Source organism: Anguilla anguilla, chromosome 6 (genome assembly GCF_013347855.1).
Source record: "Anguilla anguilla isolate fAngAng1 chromosome 6, fAngAng1.pri, whole genome shotgun sequence".
NCBI classification, from domain to species: domain Eukaryota; kingdom Metazoa; phylum Chordata; class Actinopteri; order Anguilliformes; family Anguillidae; genus Anguilla; species Anguilla anguilla.
In genome coordinates, this window is record NC_049206.1 from 51,945,438 (window position 1) to 51,961,792 (window position 16,355).

Below are 16,355 nucleotides of genomic sequence, written 5' to 3' on the forward strand. Positions count from 1 at the left end.
CGGCCAATGAAATCCCAGAGGTGGCCAGTGCCACCCGAGCCACCCCATTGGACGCGACAAGGAGCTGCCACACCAGTTCTGCCCGCCGCTAGCCAATCGCCTGTCTTTAGTAGGCCGGTATATTTAAAATTAATTAGCGTCCGCCGCAGTAAACGAGGTCCCCGGTGTTTGCTAGAACATTGTTAGTAACAAACATCGTTGGTAACTGAAGTCCAATTAAAAAAAAAACATCTTTTATTAATTTAATTAATCCGCAAACCTTATTGCCAGTAAACGTCTGCGCTTGATTTGCACACTTGATTTTTACAGATTTTGCTTGCTAGTTGGTGCGATTCCAGCTGATATTCGACAAGTACGTACTAAAATTGTACCTTGGCTGAAAATGTGTGTGCGTGCGCCTGGTGTGTCTGACCATTTATAGCCTCGACAGTGGCAATTTATAGAGGAGCTCATAAAGTACTTACAAGTGCTTTGTGAGCTGCAAATGAAAATCAAGTGTTTAAAAAAAAAAAAATTTTTAGGGTGGTGTGGGGGGGTTTAGAGATTGTTAGGCGGCTGGTTTCATCATTTCCGAGAGCAATTACTGTAATTAGTCAGCAGAAGAAAATTCGTTATTTTGTATAAGCGGCTGGTTTTTCCTGTAGAGCCAGAAGCAGAGCCTGTAGGACAGGGAGCCGTGTAGCGGGTGGAATGCAAAGGACGCGAGCTCCCGGGAGAGGGAACACCGGCTGGATGAGGAATTATGGGAGCCGTGGCGAGAGCAGGAGGTCTCGGCAGATCCGACCGCGGGCACCTGCAGCGACGTCGCCATGGAAGCGCCAAGCCCGAGCGTTTGACCGCGGAACACACGAACGGCCCGCGTGTGTGCGCGCTGAAGCTTTTTCGGAGAGCGGCTTTCTGACCCTGTGGGGGCCGCCGTCTGTGGCCTGCGGGCGGCGCCAAACGGCCCCCGCGGCGACGGCGCCGTGATTCGGCGGTTCTCAGACTCGTTTGTTCGAGCGACCGCCGCTCCCTCGCCCCGGCGGCGTGCCGCTCCGGATGCTCGTCACGTTCGCCCGCCGCTCTCCCGCTCTGGAGCTCTGAAGAAGCGCGGCGTGTGCTCCAGGTTTAAATTGGAGATCACTGTGTGAATGCGAAAGGCCAAGCTGTCGTAACTGACAGCCAGCCCACTTTTGCACGGACACGTGGGAAATGTAGTCAAAGAGCTGTCACCTGTCATTCGCTCCAGCCTGCCCCTGCTGTCAGATTCGTCACTGCAGTCAGTGGTTCCTCAGGATCGCGACTGGTGCATAACCCAGGGGTTCTGCCCTTAGTAATGGCAGGAGGTAGTCAAGCAACGTGTGCTATCTGTCACTCACTGGCTTGAGCCAATCATTGTGTTTTGCCGTCGGGTGCGGTGTCTTGTGATTGGTTCAAACAAGTCAGTGATTGAGCTTCACCCCTGTTGGAGTTCATGACACCTCGCTCTCCCGTACCTACGGCTCCTGTCCCTGGACATTTTCAGGGCTGTGGTTCACCCCCGTGGGGCGGGGGACCCCCGGAGGTTCCGCACACGAGTTATTTACGTTGGCGGGGCGCTTTGTGTATCGCCGCCGTATCTAGGTCACAGTCGCCGAGCCGCGGCGAGCAATCCAACAGGGAGCCCCGCCGCGGACCGCTTTGTTTCTGCTCGCCGAATATTCATTAGCGGCCCATTGTGTGCCTGGGTTTCACAAATCACTGGAGGAGGAATGAAAAGGGCCGCTATGCTGCCGTGCTGCCTCCCCCCCTCTCCCTCCCCCCCCCCACTGCACTCACAGCCCCCCCCCCCCCCGTCCTCCCCTGCCTGGTGGCCGGGGTTCATAATGAAGCGCGGGGGCGAGCGTCGTCCTATTGTTTTTGTTCCCCCCGCCTCCCCCGGAGACGGCGGTGCGAGTGGCTGCCAGGGACCCGCGGGGCACGCGTGCGAACCCCCCCCCCCCCTCCCAAAACCCCCACCCCCCGCCACAGGGCCGCCGCGTATCGACCGCGCCGGTTCATTAAGCTTCCACGCTCCTAACGAGCAGACCGGCAAGCGTGTTAAACATGCAGCACTGTGGCGTTGGAAGCTCCGAGGTGTCTAGTTGGAGGTGGAGGGAGGTGGGGGTGTAGGGGGAATATTGAAGCAGTGACTGCTAGTAGCTGTAGTCCAATGTGGTTGGGGGGGATATTCAAGCAGTGACTGCTGGTTGATGTAGCCGGGGGAGAGTGGGGGGGTATTGAAGCAGTGGCTGCTGGTTGATGTAGCCGGGGGGGAGTGGGGGGGTATTGAAGCAGTGGCTGCTGGTTGATGTAGTCCAGGGGGGAGGTGGTAGTGTGGGGGTGTAGGTGGGTATTGAAGCAGTGACTGCTGGTTGATGTAGCCGGGGGGGAGTAGGGGGGTATTGAAGCAGTGGATGCTGGTTGATGTAGTCCCAGGGGAAGGTGGTAGTGTGGGGGTGTAGGGGGGTATTGAAGCAGTGGCTGCTGGTTGATGTAGCCGGGGGGAGTGGGGGGATGTGGGGGGGGATTGAAGCAGTGGCTGCTGGTTGATGTAGCCCAGGGGGGAGGTGGGAGTGTGGGGGGGGTATTAAAGCAGTGGCTGCTGGGCTATGTAGCCCAGGGGAAGCTTTGCTGCTTCGCCGTTCTCATCCCCTCCGCTCTTGTTTGCACTGTGGAGCGCAGTTTTCTCTGTATCTCACAAAGCCCTGCGGACCGGCTTTCTTTAGATGCCCCGATACGCTGAAGGGAAATACAACGGTACTCTGGGTATTTTCCTCCGCTACCTCTCTCCTGCGAAGCCTTTCTGGAGCGGCACGCTCCTGGCGTTCCCCCAGCCGGGCTCGGGTCGATAGATGGCCGCGTTCTCCGCCGTCCATTCTCCCCTGTTAACTGACACGAGCACCTTAATGGGAGAGTCTGTCAGTGGAAATAACTCCTGATTGACCTGGAAGTACTGCAGCACTCTGTCTGGAACAGGAACAGGAAGCATTGCAGTGTTGGCGCATTAGTGGTAGTGGGATCTGTACCGGTGACCTGATGTTTGATTGTGTCATCAGTTCTGTGCAGAATGTACATATGTTACATATACTTTGCAAATGTATCTTTTGCTACCGAAGCTCTAAATACTTCGCAGTGAGGGTACGAAGATTTTATGCTCCAAGGAGGTGAAACATTTATGCAAGTGAGTAGCTAGAACATTTTGAATTGTATTAAACATAGACTGAGTGGTGTGTACATGGGAAACCTATTATTCTTTACATGATTGTTTTCATTTAAAGTGACATTTGTGTTATTATGAAGGATTACCGTTACCGTGGTCTCTCTCTCTCTCTCTCTGCCTCCCTCCCTCCCTCCCTCCCTCCCTCTCTCCGACTCTCACTCTCGACTTTCACTTTCTTTCTCTGCGCAAGACGTAATTAAATCCGGAGAGAAAGACATTCGCCCAGCCGTGGCCAGACGGCTACAGCGAGCGCGGATCAATCGCAGATAAAGGTGCGTTTAGGCTTTTCTGAAGCGCGGGAGCTCGCGGCGTGTCCACGTCCCCGCAAAAGCAGGGCCCGAATTTCGCGGGCCGGATGAAAAGAGCGGCGTTTCGCGAGCGCGTGATCGGCGGCTCGCAGGGCCCGGGCGCGGCAGCGCTCTCGCCCCCCGCCCGTTCCCCGAGGTCCGAGGGTCCACTTCAGCCGCCGGGCGCTTCAACTTTCCTGCGCTCCGAAATTTTCCCGAGAGTTCCCGCGTACGAGGTGCGGTAATCGCCGGTCTCTCCCCGAGCGCTCCTTGGGCGGCACTCCAGAGGTTCCAATGATACCGGAAGTCGGATTTTTTTTACCTTGCAAGCCAAGCGGTTTTTGACTCCTCCGGTTTTTCGGAATGAGCCCCCGTTTAGCAGACCTCTCTCCTGGATGCGGCGGCCTGCGGGGGGCGCTAACGAGGCCTGTTTGAGGCCTCCGTCGGTCTCGCACTGCGTTTGGCCCAAAGCTAATACCTTTTAAATGGATTTGCGCGTTGTAATAACCTCTTATTTAATGCAGGATCCCCTAGCTTATGGCTCCTCTGAGCGCTGTCGTGATTGTGTTTTGATGGTACGGCGTGATTTATGATGTTGGCCTGGTAGACTAATTTCTTATAATGACTTACAGCAAAATAGCTTCACGACATTAATCAGCCCTTAATTAGCATTGTAACGTAATGTGCGCCACCAGCATGATTATTGCATGCAGAAGTCATATTCACGTCTTCCTAATCTTCGGGCTCTTCATCAACCGGAGAAAGTTTAGAATTAGAAACGATAGATCACAGAACCGCCGATAGAAAAGCATCAAAAAAAAGTGTTTTGTGCTCGTGCTGCGAAAACTTTTTGAAGGATATTTGTAATTTAAGCGTTTTTTGTTTTTTTTAAATGTTGACTTCAATTCAAGCTGTGGCTGAAGGTGGCTGATTGATTGTGAAGAAAAGCGACTGCATTAGCGCGGTTCGGCTTTGCGGAGGCAAGATGAAACCAATTAAGTCGCGGCCTGCTTAACGCGCCGTTTCCAACTCGATTGTCTCGTCCTTTCCTCCGCGTAATCTCGTCGGCCATTTTCTGGACAAAGGGAGCGGCGAAATAAATTGATCGGAGCTGAAAGCCGCTGCCGACGCCTCGGGGGAAGGGCGCGGCGACTCGGACCCCGGGAAACCGGCTCGATCCAGCCCTTTTCTTATTAGAGCCGGAGAGCGTGCGGATAAACAAACAAAACAAACAAGCCGGCATCTTCTCCGTTTATGAAAACGATTGAATAAAATAAAAAGTCGAGACCGGAGATATCGAAACGGCAGGACGGCTTTTCGCTCTCGCGGCGCGCGGTTCCGGTCCGGTGGCCCGCTGTGGAAAGCGGCGCACTTTAAAACCCCGGCCTGATTAGCGACGCGACCCCCCCGCGCACGTGTGCCCACTTAACCGGGCGGGCGCTGCCCGAGTTCGCCCCCCCAGCTTCCTCTCCCAAGTGGAGCCCTGCTACAGGCGGCTTCCCGGAGCAACATTCGGGCGGGTGACCGGAGCGCCACCCAACCCAACAAATCAGCGACCTAACCACACACCTCATCTTATGAAAGATTCATCCGCGCTGCGCCGGCACTCTTTTCCTGTGCAGTGAAAGCCTCTGTGTTCCCCCCCCCCTGCTGTTCTCCAGCTCCGTTCAGTGGGCAGGAGGACAGGCTGGGGATTTATGGAGCGGATTTGATTAACCCCCTTAATTTAGCCAGGGAGGCTGGAGTCGTGCGCCCTGGCACCGGCGCCGCCGCTGGCGTCCCTCTCCGCCACGGCGGTTTATGAAGGCGCGGGGGCGTCGCCGGCTGAACACCAGCACAGGGGGGGGGGGGGGGGGCGCTGCCCGGCCGTTACCAGCGGGCCTCCTCCGACGCCAGGCTTTTATTTCCTGGCCCAGCTCGGAGGGCCTCCTGCCCGAAAACGGAGGGGTTTGCTCTCCCTGGCCCCCCTCGCTGGAGTCCATCTGAGTGGGACCCGCCAAAGATAAACTCAGTCAGCGGCCGCTAATCAAGCGGAAAGGGGGGGGGGGGGGGCGTTATTAATTTACGGGAGCGCTAGGCTAATGGGAGCCCGACCGATGCATTATGCATGGCCCAGTCATTGGCACGGCGACTGTCTGTTTACCTGGGAAACTGAAGCAGAGGCATTGATCACCACGTTGCTGGTGACCCCCCCCCCCCACCTTGTCCCTCGTCTGCAATCGAGCGGGCTCCCTTTAGGACCCGGGAGCAGGGAGAGAAGAGAAGGCGTCTCCCCGCGGAAGGTCGCTTTAACCGCTAACAGGGGAGCCGTCCCTCGGCTATAAATAAATAAAGGGGTAAATAAATGGAACGGTGAGTGCCGCACAGTGCTCCGGATTGCACGGATTACTTAAAACAGTTTGAAAAGTTTCGGTGCGCGACCTCGCGGCAGGTGGGAGCGGGTTTTTAAAATGGCGCGTTTCCGGAAATCGCTGGCGACGCGTTTCAGTGTGCTTTTCCCAACCAATCGCTGCGACGTGGAGGCTTTTGTATCGTCGCGACGAAAGGTCAAAAAGGCGTCAGAATGTTTTTCTCAAACATACGTGTGGTGTTGATGGAATTAGATGACGTTCAACAGTTGTTGTCAGTTCTGACGGTGTTGTTTTTCAGGTCACCAGGTCAAATATAAAGGTCACAGTGGCTCCTCGTCAATAATATTTAACTTAAAAGCTTCAATGTTTATTACAAGTTAATTGCCAGTTGTCTTCCCTGCAAGCGCCCATACTTTTCATTATGGATCATTATAACATTTGTTATTCAGTAGATGAATAAAATGCAGTTTCTGTTCTGCTTAAAAGGTTTGGTGTATTACAATAATTAGATTTAACGCAAGGCCTAAGGCCTGTAGACAGTCCTAGTTCTTATTTTGCACTTGTGATACCAGGACGGTCCTCTCCCTCCCTCCCACCAGGGTTCATATTAAAAATCTCCTAAAAGTCTGTTTGGGGCGTCTTGGCTCACATCGCGTCCCCCCTTTTTATTAAGCGCGACATCAATTTCGGAAGCCGCGGGCAACCCGCTTCCGTTTCAGGCCGACCGGGTTCGATGTCCGTTCGGCGATCGTTTGGTAAGCCTGGACCGCGGCGCGGATTCTCCCGAGCTCTGCGACTCGGGCCGGGCGCACGATGCAGTAATCGCAGCGCGGTTAATCGCAGGCCTGATGAATGCATCGCTGCAGGCGAATGCAGGCAAAAGCAGGCTTTGGAGCCGTGGGGAGGCCTCGAGGGAACCCTGTAGGTGGTTCCTCTACAGGCGGGGGGGGGGGGGGGGGGGGAGTGTCCCTGACTGCTTGCTAAAAGAAGCCTTTTGTTGGCTAGTCCCTCGCTGCTCGGAGTCGGCACGGTCACCTGTGCCTGGTTCATCCGGTATTCCAGGGACGGGGAATTTCTTTACAGTAGGCTTTGTCAACAGTCGCTTTTTTGTCAGGGAAGAGAAGTCGGCCATTCCAGCACGAATCTGGGGTTTTTCCCCGTCTTTGTGTGGAGTGACGGGGTCTTGTGTCACACAGATAAAGGATCTTTACCAATGCGATTGTAACTGTTCTCTGTGGGTGACAGGACTCGTCTGTGTGGCTCCTCCCAACCATGCAAAGAGAAACCTCAGACTGACAAACCCGTCCGTTTGTCTGGGGAAGCCGGGGACAAAGCAGCCACGCCCGCTGTAGTGTTTAGAAGCAGAACCTGTCCTGTTTTTTAGGAGAAAAAATACTGTTTTTGAAGGCTGTAAAAATGCTTTGCGTCCACATTCAGCGGAAGAGCTGGTGTGACACGCAGCATGTTTCAGACTCCACCATATGCGCCGTGCATAAAAAATTAGCCTGTTTGCTGCGTGTTCATTTTCATTTCGCACTTCAGAAAATTCAGGACCGACGTTTCGCTCGGCCTTCTCGTCACTGTCTCTGCGAAGTCTCGCAGCGCCTCATTGCTGGAAGGGTAAAAGCAGAACCCCGATCCTTGAGAGGAGCGCAAAATCTAATTACATTTGGCTGTGAAGAGCAGCTCAGTATCCAAGCTACCGAAGTTCTGCCAGCTTCTTCATATCTGTCACTCCGAGTTATCAGTGATTATCGGTTAAGATGAATAACCGCTGGACGGGGCGACAGCCGTTAGCGAGCGCGAAGCCCCTCCCCTTCTTTACCGGATTACCGTAACGTCTCCTAATGCCAGCCTCCGGCTCACGAGAGAGCAAATAGGGAAATGGAGTGTAATGCGGGCTGACAGTCTGAAAGCGATAGGAATAAAACATCATACGTGGCTCTGCACTTCAGAGATCCCGGAAATAGGCCTCCTGCCACTCACGTCTTTGTGTTTCGTCTGAAGCCGGAACGAAAACGAAAAACGAGGACGTCAGCCTGCTTCTCTGGCTTTAAAGGGGGGAAAACGAGTATTTGTGTAAGGAGCATGATAAGACTTTTTATGCATGTCCCATAAAGGTCCTCTGTATGTGTGTGTGTGTCTGCGTATGTGTGAATATGTGTGTGTGTGTGCGCGTACATGTGTGCGTGTGTGTGTGTGTGAGCGAGCATGTGTGTGTGCGCGCGTGTACATGCGTGTGTGTATATGTGTGTGCGTGTGTGTGTGCGCATGTACATGCGTGTGTGTATATGTGTGTGCGTGTGTGTGTGCGCACGTACATGCGTGTGTATATATGTGTGCGTATGTGTGTGCGTGCGTGTGTGTGTGTGCGTATGTGTGTGTGTGCGCACGTACATGTGTGTGTGTATATGTGTGTGTGTGTGTGTGCGTGCGCGTATAGGCAATATTTCCTATCCGTTGTTAGTTTAAATGTGATCCATAATATTAAAATTGCGTTGTCTGCCGGCAGTACCGGTGCAGTTTGGCAGGGATTCAAAGGGAGATGCTTTATTACCACCCCGAGGAAACGTGTCTAAATTACGAGCCCGTTTCCCCCCCCCCACCCTTTCCCAATCTGAATATGCAGTCAGCACTAAAGGGCCCGTGAAGCCACTCCGTCACTGTCCTCCTTAAGCGGTTAGCGCGCAGGTTGCTGGGTTAGCGGTTGTAGCGCTCCTTGAGTGTCTGCTCCCTTAAAGGCTAGTCCCTGGTAGAGCCCCATCTATTAACCGCCTTCTGCACTTAACCAGTGACCCCCCTCCACCCCATATAGAGTGGTTATAAGTGAGGCCTGACTCTACTTTGTGTGTGTGCGTGTGCATGTGTGTCTGTGTGTGCATGTATGTGTGTGAGTATGTATGTGTGTGTGTGTGTCTGTGTGTGCGTTTGCCTTTGAATCGTGTTTGTGTGTGCATGTAAGCGTGAGTTAGTGTGTGTGTGCGCGCGTGTGTGTGTACGAGTGTGTCTGTGTGTGTGTGTGCGTTTGTCTTTGACATTGTGTGGGCCTGCGTCAGGTCGTTCTCTGCTGTGTGCGGTGGGGGCCCTGTCAGCAGCTTTGGGTAATGGCTCCGCTGAGCGGATCTGGGAGTGAATGGAGTGAGATGAGAGGGGGAGCGGAAGCCGTCGGGCCCTCCTCCCCGCCAGAGCAATGGCCGCCTCCGATGTCACGGGGCCTCTCTCTCTTTCTTTCGGCGTTTCGCGAGCAGGATGACTGATTCCCTTTCTCTTTCCCGGGCGCGTGTGACCGGAGGTGCGCGGGGAGGTGCCCCGAGGAGCCGCCATGGCGCCCAGCCCCGAACGCCCAGGTGTTCGGATCGATACTTCATTAACGGCGCTCCCCAAAGCGGACCGCCTTTTCGGGGGGGGGGTGCGCCTTTTCTGCTTCGTCTCAAGGCCCGTTTTGAGGGACGGGGGTAATAAGCCGGCGGGAAGAGGGCTGGCCCGGGCTGCCGTCCCCCCCCCTCGACAGGGCGCGGGTGGAACCTTCTGGAACCTTCCGCTCTCCAGCGTTATGAGGAGGCCCTGCTGCCACCCTGGTGCAGCGTTGCAGCGAGGTTAAAGATCCGCTGGGCTGGTGAAAGGCCCGGGTCCCGGAGACGGGCTTCAGAGAGCGGGACCTCGCTGAACTCACTTACCCGCTGGACCGTGAAGCACCTGCGCTGCCCGCAGCCTCTGTACAAACGGCCCTTTTCTCTGATACCCAACTGAATCGTGTGGAACGCAGCCCCAGTTTGAGTGTGTGAGGTGGTGCACAGTGTGGGGGGTTGAAAGGCGAGAGAAAATCTGAAAAGGAGAGAGAGAGAGAGAGAGAAATCATTTCTCTCGGTGTTCTCGAAGCTGAGTCACCTGAAATGCGGTGGTGATACAGAGAGGTGAATTTTTGCCTGGAAGCAAACAGGTTTGTTGTATGTTTTTTATATTTTTTTATTTATCTATTTATTTTTTGATTTCGGTTGCCAGAGAACAGGATTAGCGACTGCTTGGGCAGAGATTCACGAGGCTCGGTGCCTGCGGAGTCAGTGTTCGGTTACACAACGCACCATTGTTCAACCCAAACCCGTCCGTCGCGAACGCCGCCGCGGGCAACGCGCTCCGCCTGGAGCCGCGTCCTGGCGACGGGTCTGACGCGCTGAGCGACGGGTCGTCTCCGAGAGCGGTTTAGGGACAATGCACGCGAACGTTCCCCAACGGGCGGAACGAAACTGGCAGCCCGGCTACGCCGTAATCACCGACTGAGGAGAAGAGGAAGAGGAAGCTCTCGAAGAGAAAGATCCGTTCCGATCCGTCCTGTCCACCTTTGTGGGAAAGCCGCCGACGTCTTTTTCCGCGCGGGCCCCTAACGCCTGCCTGGCGTCCGCCCGCCCACTCCTGCTGAGTCACGCCGCGTTTTAAAGCACCTTCGCGACTGATGTATTCCACACCGGACGCTCCTCAAAGAAAAGTGCGGGACACATCTCCCCCCCTCCTCTCGCACCCTGCTCCTGCACACGGTGAGGTCCCCTTGTGCGCCCCCTCCAAATTGCGCCGGGACATAAAGCTCAGCCGAGCCGACGGGCTACCTCTGCGCTGGCGTGCAGCGCATTCATCAGCACCTGCTCTACGGACGGGGAGACGCATCGGGGGGGGGGGAGGCGGCTTCCTGCTGACTCCAGCCCAAGGAGGCAGAAAGCGTGAATAGTGATGAGTCATCTTCCGAGGACGCCATCTTGCCGTGGCATGCGGCCGCGGGGGTATCAACGGAAGTCGATTCATCCGGCCGAACCGCTAACAACTGCAACTGCAACTCCCCCTAAACCCCCCCACCCCACCCCACCCCCCAGCGGGGAAGAGAAACTCATCGAGCGCTCGCGCCAAGAAAGCGGCGTACAGCGCGTAGACGACGGGAAGCGGCCGCCTCGTAACTTAAACATCGCCCGCGAAGTGCGGCCAGCTGCCGCCGTTTCCGGGTGACGAGCCTCGTCGTTTGAAGTCTCGCTGCCGCTTCGAACCCTCGCTCTCATTTGACGCGTCCCGTCCCTCGCTTCCGCGGGAAAAGTGCCGACGGACGCCGTCTGGCGTCCCGGGCCGACGCCCTCGGAGACGCGGGCGCCGCCAAAAATTTTTTACGGAGGTGCGTTCGCATGCTGATGATCCCGCTCCCAGAACCCCCGGCGAACGAAGCGTCTGGCCTGGCGGAGTTTCTAAACGCGCTCCCATCTGTCGTCCTGGCCCGGCTCCACCCCCTGGAAACGGAGCTCTGCTGTCGGACCGCGAGCGCTGACGGCGCCGTGCGGCCGCCGGGGGGCGGGGGGGGGGGGGGGGGGGGGGGCGACGGCGGGGAGCGCCCGCGCGCGGACGAGCCTCGCTGTGAGGGGTCACGACCCCGTCATCGCGTTTCGCTCTGAGAGGCTAAGTAGGAGCTACGAGCTGGGAGAGACAGAACCCAGCATGTACACCAAGTCTGTCTGTCTGCTTAACCTACCGTGTGCTCACACGTACACACACACACACACACACACGCAGGTACACACGCAGAAGTGCATATAAGCTCACACACACACACCTGCACATAAACACACGCACGCACACACACACACACAGAAACACACATAAGAACTACGTACATAAGCACGCGCACACACGCGCGCACAAACACACACACGCATAGACGCACGCACACGCAAATATTTATTATTAACCAGATCCCTTTAAAAAAGGCTTTTATTTTGTTCCTTAATGGAAGATCAGACATGCGGCGCGGACGCGGGCTTCTTCAGCAGAAAGGCCCGCGGCTCCATTAGCATTCCGCGGCTGTCTTTCCTTCCCCCGCCGGGCCGGTGAGCACCGCCCTTGATGTTCGGCGCATCCGGGGCCGCGAGGAAGAGGAAGGACCGGCGAACGCGGCACACGCGGTGCATCTCATTTACCCGTTCGGTATTCCGTGGGCCGGGTCCCCCCCCACCCCCCCCCGCCTGCGGCAGGACGTCCCGCGGGGGTTTGCGGAACGAGCAGCGCTCCCCCGTGGCGAGCGGGGAACGCCGGAAGGGGGAGATTTATCACGGGGGGTGGGTGAGAGGGGAACGCGGGGCGTGCGATTCCTAGGCCTGCCCTGTAACTAAGGCCTCCCCCCCACCCCCCCACCCCCCTCTCCTCCCCCCCTACCTGGTTTTCATTAGAGCACCGCGGCCCTGCTCAGCATGTGATTAATCCTGCCCTGCACCTGGCCGGCAGACCCTGCTCTCTCCCCCCGTCCCGAGAAATACTGCCCTAATCTCTCTCTCTCTGTCTCTCTCTTACACACGCACACACACCCGTACACACACACATACTCTCACACTATCTCTCTGTCTCTCTTACACACGCACACACACCCGTACACACACACATACTCTCACACTATCTCTCTGTCTCTCTCTTACACACGCACACACACCCGTACACACACATATACTCTCACACTATCTCTCTGTCTCTCTCTTACACACGCACACACACCCGTACACACACATATACTCTCACACTATCTCTCTGTCTCTCTCTTACACACGCACACACACCCGTACACACACACATACTCTCACACTATCTCTCTGTCTCTCTTACACACGCACACACACCCGTACACACACACATACTCTCACACTATCTCTCTGTCTCTCTCTTACACACGCACACACACCCGTACACACACATATACTCTCACACTATCTCTCTGTCTCTCTCTTACACACGCACACACACCCGTACACACACACATACTCTCACACTATCTCTCTGTCTCTCTCTTACACACGCACACACACCCGTACACACACACATACTCTCACACTATCTCTCTCTGTCTCTCGTTCTCTCTCTCTCTCTCTCTCTCTCACACACACACCCGTACACACACACATACTCTCACACTATCTCTCTGTCTCTCGTTCTGTCTCTCTTTCTCTCTCTTACACACACACACACACCCGTACACACACACATACTCTCACACTATCTCTCTCTGTCTCTCGTTCTCTCTCTCTGTCTCTCTCTTACACACGCACACACACCCGTACACACACACATACTCTCACACTATCTCTCTCTGTCTCTCTGTCTCTCTCTTACACACGCACACACACCCGTACACACACACATACTCTCACACTATCTCTCTGTCTCTCTCTTACACACGCACACACACCCGTACACACACACATACTCTCACACTATCTCTCTGTCTCTCTCTTACACACGCACACACACCCGTACACACACACATACTCTCACACTATCTCTCTCTGTCTCTCTGTCTCTCTCTTACACACGCACACACACCCGTACACACACACATACTCTCACACTATCTCTCTCTGTCTCTCTGTCTCTCTCTTACACACGCACACACACCCGTACACACACACATACTCTCACACTATCTCTCTGTCTCTCGTTCTCTCTCTCTCTCTCTCTAACACACACACGCACACACACCCGTACACACACACATACTCTCACACTATCTCTCTGTCTCTCTCTTACACACGCACACACACCCGTACACACACACATACTCTCACACTATAGCCGCGTTTCCACCGCAGGAACTATACCCCGGAACTAGGAACCTTTTGAGGAACTCAGTGCGTTTCCACCGCAGGAACTAGGGTCTAAATTTAGTTCTGGGGGCTTTGTTTTACCCCCCAAAACGTTCCTGCTCGGGGGGTAGTACTTTCCGAAAGTACAGGAACCTTTTGGGTGGAGCTTGCAGCGCTGAACATTTCTGATTGGTCGAGAACTCGTAGCGTTTGTGTTGTATTTATTTTCCGCCATTACCCGCCATGTTTGAAAATATGCAGCGGCAAACTAATTTATTTTCATAATAACTTCAAATCAAACTTGTATGTTATGCGGCGCAGTAGCCTACTTTTGGTTATAGCCTATCAACGTCTTGGAATTATAACGTGTGCTCTTCTGTTCTTTTCTTGCTTTAGTATTCGTTTTTATAAAATGCTAAGCATTCGTGCTGGGACAGCATTACGTAGGCTACCAAAACATTCAAACGGATTAATTCGGTTGCTGAATATTTTCTTCCGGATTTTCTTTGTTAGCCCGTTGTAATTGACTCAAAACGTTTGATACAGTTATGTGAGGTATGCGGTAGTTCTGCATAATTAACATTGGTGATACAGTACGAGCAAACTGGAAATCACCTTCCGCACTTTTTATCCGGGTAAAATAACAGGTTAATTCTAGTAATCTTCCCTTTAGCTTTTTCAGACTGCCGTAATTTTACTCAATTTTACTGCCATTTTTCAATTCCACGAAAAGACCAGGAAGACTATGGACTCATTTATGGTGCATGGTTCGCATCTGGAGGGCACACTTCGCTGCTCGGCTAGCAGTAACTTCGAAGGAAAGCAAACGGTGGCTGTACCACTACTAATTTACATTTTCACGCAAGTCCGAGTTTTCGTTCTATTCTTGTCATTTTGCGATTAGCCTATATGGAATTGACGACCAGAAAGTAATAAAACAGCTAATTGTTTACAACGTGTGCATGTTTTCTGCTGTTAATGAATGTGTTTGAGAGGATATATGAAAATCAATAAATACAAAAGTAACCATATATAGTCATTGTTGGTAACCCGTTGTATATAAGTGGAATAAACCCCTCCGGGCTGTCCCGGTTATTAGAAAATAATGTAGGCTACTTCGGTGGTAGTATGGGGTTACAGAATAAATCATATGACAGATGGACCGACGACAACGTCAGTGGGCTAATTTGCCTAATCTTCGCGGTACTTTAGACCCCGGTGGAAACGCAGACAACCATTGGCTGAAGGAACCTTTTAGTTCCTGGTAAAGTAGTTCCTGGGACTGAAAGTTCCGGGTAATTTCGGTGGAAACGCGGCTTATCTCTCTCTGTCTCTCGTTCTCTCTCTCTTTCTCTCTCTTACACACGCACACACACCCGTACACACACACATACTCTCACACTATCTCTGTCTCTCGTTCTCTCTCTCTTTCTCTCTCTTACACACGCACACACACCCGTACACACACACATACTCTCACACTATCTCTCTCTCTGTCTCTCGTTCGGTCTCTCTTTCTCTCTCTTACACACGCACACACACCCGTACACACACACGTACTCTCACACTATCTCTCTCTGTCTCTCGTTCTCTCTCTCTTTCTCTCTCTTACACACGCACACACACCCGTACACACACACATACTCTCACACTATCTCTCTCTGTCTCTCGTTCTCTCTCTCTTTCTCTCTCTTACACACGCACACACACCCGTACACACACACATACTCTCACACTATCTCTCTCTCTCTGTCTCTCTCTTACACACGCACACACACCCGTACACACACACATACTCTCACACTATCTCTCTCTGTCTCTCGTTCTCTCTCTCTCTCTCTCTCACACACACCCGTACACACATGTGTACGGGTGTGTGTGAGAGACACTCTGTCTCACACACACGCAAATACTTTCACACTCTATCTCTGTCTCACTCTCTCTCACACACATACACACTAATACTCTTATACTCACATTCTATCTCTCTCTCACTCTCTCTCATTCTCTCTCCTTTCAGATCTCCTTTCATATTTTATGTCTCCCTCTCTCATGTTCTCTCTTGCTCTCTCTCACTCGTTCACTCACTCATTCCCCCACTCCCCCCCTCCTCAGATGTATCACTTCTTGTTTCCACGTTCATGGCACGGGCATTCTGCCAAGAACAACATATCTGTGTTTATTTCCTTAAGCCCTCTCCAGGAAGCCTACTGTCTCACAGGCACACACACACACACACACACACACACACACACACACACACACTGACACACGCACATTCTCACGCACGCTCGCGCACACACACTCACACACACACACACACAGGCTGACACACACACACATGCTCACGCACTCTCGCACACACACGCTCAGACACACACCACACATGCTTACACACGCATGCACACACACGCAACACAGAAACACAATGCAGCCGGTCTTCTATCAAATTGGGCATCTGTAGCACGAGCCATGTCTAATGGAACACAATATGAACAATGCCCCGCTATTGTCTCCAGTTTCAGGTTCTCCTGAACAGCCAGAAAACCACAGCTTTTTTTTTTCTTTTTCTTTTTCTTTTTTTTTCTCGTTTTGTTTTCTTTCTGTTGTCCCAGAACATTTCCTCAGCTCACTGGCGCGTCGCCCTGGCAGGTAATATAGGTGGAAATGAGGGAGGCGTGCTTTCATACTTTCTGTCAAAGGACGCGTTCCTGCAGCAGAGAGGCTGGGCTGTTCTCCGGCTCGCCTGCAGCAGGCCGAAAGGACCGAGCGGCAGCCAGCGTCCTGAATAATTACCTAATGGCTCCCGCGCCAGCGCCCGTCCGTCACCGTCAGCGGAGAAAGCCTGGCTCCGGGTTCGAGCCTTCGCTCGGCGGCCAAACCCTGCAATTTAGCAATT

General features: G+C 53.7%; 1 protein-coding gene across 1 annotated transcript in view; it reads left to right on the forward strand.

Moving 5' to 3' along the window:
• Nucleotides 1-16,355, forward strand: part of man1a1 (mannosidase, alpha, class 1A, member 1) — a 127,124-nt gene that overhangs the window by 33,336 nt on the left and 77,433 nt on the right. The window lies entirely within an intron of this gene.